The 3,838-nt window shown below is 49.9% G+C and overlaps 1 protein-coding gene across 7 annotated transcripts in view; it reads right to left on the reverse strand.

Annotated features, from left to right (window-relative positions):
• The window catches only part of Cacna1e (calcium voltage-gated channel subunit alpha1 E), a 492,139-nt gene extending 489,843 nt beyond the window's left edge, over nt 1-2,296 (reverse strand). For all 7 annotated transcript variants that reach the window (XM_026787573.1, XM_026787575.1, XM_026787572.1 and 4 more), the window contains exon 1: nt 1,833-2,296. The gene's annotated coding sequence lies outside the window, so the exon portion shown is untranslated. The remainder of the gene's footprint in view (nt 1-1,832) is intronic.
• Between the last annotated feature and the right edge of the window lie 1,542 nt (nt 2,297-3,838).

Below are 3,838 nucleotides of genomic sequence, written 5' to 3' on the forward strand. Positions count from 1 at the left end.
CCAAAGCCAGTATGTGCAGTAGGATCAAAAACCCATTGCCATTGTTCTTGAGTTCTCAGTAGTCCTCATTGTCCGCTATGTAAGTCCGGTTTTATCCCATGCTTTTTCAGACCCAGGCTAGCTGGTCTTGGTGAATTCCTTGGCTTTTTATTGATTGATGGTTTGATGTTTGTGTTTTGGAGCTGGTGCCCAAACCCAGGACCTTGAACATGCTCATTAAACACCCTACTGTTGATTTACATCCCTTACCCAGAAGTACATATTTTTGATTTGAGTTTTTCAGACAGAATTGAAAAGAAGTCTTAGAATCTGAGTCAGAACTGTTCCAAATAGGAAAGCTACAAGATATGACATGAATGCAGGACATGTTATTCTGACTTCTGACCATGTGTTCAATCGTATGTCCATCATCCATCTCTACCTGGACAGACAGTTCATACACAACCTCAAAAGTACCCAGACTTAGACAATAATTGATGTAATTACCCATACTCCAAAGTGGCAAAGCCATCTTTGGCCAGAGACTTAGCAGGTAAGAGACCTGCAGAAAGCAATAAAACAAAAGGCCATCTTTTTTCTGGGCACTGGAGACAGGAACCACACTTTCGCAAGAGAGGGAGCTCTATTTTCCAGCAGTTCCTGCTGGGAACAGACTACCAAGTTCCCTCCAATGTCTTATACCCCACCTTCCTTCCAGTGCAGCAAGCCCCTCTTCTGGTTCTCACAATGAACTAGTTCTTATTTCAGTATTAAAAGACCTCTTCCTATCATGAAAACACTTCTCCCTGGTCAGGTTTCCCAGCCTCCCCTTGGGACTAAGACATTCTGCCCTCCCCGGAGGATGATCCTCTATGACACAATATGAGTCTCATCCCCCAAGAACACGAGTGACTGTTCCAACACATGGACCTGGGAAGGGAAAGGACTTGATTGTTTCCAGGTCTGGGTTAGCCACCAACCGACTCAGCCTGAAACACTGGCTCTGATGTGTCACCGTCACCCACCTCCCTCCTCCCCCCAAGAGACCAGACTGCCACATTGGTCCCCACATAAAGGAGGAAGCCGAGATGGAGGAGATGGGGGAAAGTATCTGCCATCATCCTCTCTAGATCGCCCACATAAAAGGCACGGAACATGAGTATACTGCCCCTCCATTCTGTTCAGGGAGACATCCAAATCCCATCATAAAAGCAAGTCACTCGAGCCTGGTCTACCTTGGTATTCTCCACCCAAGCCACACTCTCAGGAAAGGACCAAATGTCTGCCCCAACTAGCAGCTCCGAGAGACACCCAGGCACTCCATTCACTTCCAAAAGCACATGTAGCCTCCTTCATAGAAACTTCACTAGAAGCTCAACCCCTTGCTGAACACTTTCTCAACAGTCCCCCACAAAACTTGTCTCCATTGGGGACTGGCGAGCTGCTTTTGTCCGCAGTCATGGACGGGCTTTGAGAGGCTCTGAGGCTAGTGAAAATCCCCAGGCCCTCGTCTACCAGAGGGCTGAGAAATGTAAGCTCCAAGCCAAATGCCACCCCTAGGACCCCACCAAGGGGCACGCAATTGGCTCCTGGAATATTCTAACAAGGTGCTGTCCAGACTGGGGCAATTGCTGGAGAAGTTGAAAATGGAAAGACGGCATACATAAGAAGAGCTGGTAAGGAGCCTTCCAAGAAGGTCTGGCCCAGATCAGAGCCTCCGAGGTCCAGGGACCCCAACAGGTAGCAGCAGCAGGGGATTCGCGCTGCCTCCAGGAGGAAAAACGCAGCCGGGCTTGTGGCCACGCTGACACGGGCAGCCCCATCCTCAGCTGCAAAAACCCAACCCCACTCACCTTGAATTAATGCAGAGTCCCGCGCTCAGCTGAAGGAGGGCGTGCTAGTAATCCCGAGGCATCATTGAATTGTTTTAAAAGAGCAAAAGGGTGGGGGAGGGGAACCGAGAGAGGGAGACAGAGGGACAGAGAGAAAGTGGGGTAAGAGAGGTGGTGAAATTGCGGGGAAAAGAAGGTAAAGTCTACAAAAAGAGACGCAGGGGAGGGAAAGAAAACAAAATTAATCAATGAAAAAAAGAGACAGTTCGGGGGACGGAGGGAGGAAAAAAAATCTGTCTCCTGCCCACACAGTGCAAAAGAAATTTCTGGCATTCAGAAAGACTCTCACACTTGTGCCTTCAGAGGGGGCAGCTGGGGAGATAAACAGCAAAGGGATAGAGAAAGAAGACAGAAGGGTATCCAAACGGAGAAGAAATCTCTCTGTCCAGGCAGCGCAGCCCCAGAGAGCTGTGTGGAGCAGGCAGGAGGCGGGCAAGACTAACACGGGAGCGCGCAGAGGCTGCGGGGAGGGGCGGGGGGGGGGGCATCGCAACGCTGGGTTTATCCACAGATCAGTGCAGTAACCAGGCTGAGGTCCAGAAAATTAGGTCAGGGTTTCTGAAAAAAAAAGTTCACTGACCTCAAACTTCCGCGAGTGGTTTCCACTGAAGCACTGAATCTCCAGGCAGTTCCTCCTCCAACCCCGATCTCTGCACCCCCTGCGCTAAACCTCACCAGAATCCTAGACTGGCCTCACAGGGTAGGAAAAGTGATCAGAAGAATACTCACTACATCTAAAGAGAAATAAAAGCCACGTGGGGCTTCTGGAGTCAAGAGTGGATAGTGGGAAAGAACACGGTCCCTGAGCCCAGCAATGCCCAAGAAAGGGGACCCCAAAACGTGGAAGGAACCTCTCTGCAGCCGGTGGCATTCTCTGAGGATACCCAGGGTCCAGTTCCGAACTCCAAGGAAAGCCAACCTGTTCCCTGAAGGCTGCATTAAAAATTAGTGAGTCAAGCTGGGGTTTCCACATCCTGCTAGATTGATCTCTGGGGTTTCCTCTCTCCCGTTTCTCTGGCTCTCAGTCAGTCTTTCCCAGAGCACTGAAAATGCCTGCAAGAGTCACATGGGCAAGGGTTCCTTCCATCTCCATCAACAGATTCCAACAGAGAAAAGAGAGAGGCAGTATGACAGGAGGGACAAGAAGAGAACTGGAAGGGGGTAGGGGGCAGCACCCTTCTCTCACCACGCTCACACCCTGAGCTTGGCCCTGGCCATTCCTCTTCAGGTTTCCTTGAGGGTTTCAAAGTGAAAGGGACACTTGGCCTGTTCACTCTGAGTTTCCCATGGCTGACAGCACAGACCCTCTCTACTCAACTAAGCCAACTCCACATACTGTCCTCTGCCTGACACCCAGAGGAACTGGGAAACACCCCATGAAAGGAGGTGGAATGGCCAGGAGGCCACAGCAGCTACTCTTTCCTCTTAGTCCAGTGGGAGATGGATGTGAAAGTCCGGGGCTGTGCTATCTGCTTGCTCCATTTCACTGCCCCTGCCTCCCAGACAGGAAAGTCTGCCTGGAAGGTTCGTCCAGGTTCATCTCATGAGCAGTCAGAACCATGACTCTAGGTCAGATGATGGGTAAACTTTCTCACCAAGCCCCCCAAAATCTCAATACGTGAGATTCTCAGTAAACTGAGTCAGTAGCCCCAACATTAATCAAGCAAAGATCCACTGGGCATGGGGGGCGGGGGGGCTATATATCAGTTTCTCAGAAGCAAAAATGGTTCTGTGAGTCAACTGTACCTCATTTGAGGGCGGGGGTACGTATGTTTAAACAAAAAATGCCTCCACAGAGGTGGCAAGATGTTTGCTACCAAATCTAACAACCTGAGTTCAATCCCCAACCCACATGCTAGACAGAACTAATTCTAGCAAGCAGTCCTCTGGCACATATACGTGGCCCATGCATCTTCACAACACAAACATAAACAAATAAAGAAATGTAACTTTAAAAAGCCTCAGAC

Source organism: Microtus ochrogaster (genome assembly GCF_000317375.1).
Source record: "Microtus ochrogaster isolate Prairie Vole_2 chromosome 6 unlocalized genomic scaffold, MicOch1.0 chr6_random_2, whole genome shotgun sequence".
Taxonomy (NCBI): Eukaryota; Metazoa; Chordata; class Mammalia; order Rodentia; family Cricetidae; genus Microtus; species Microtus ochrogaster.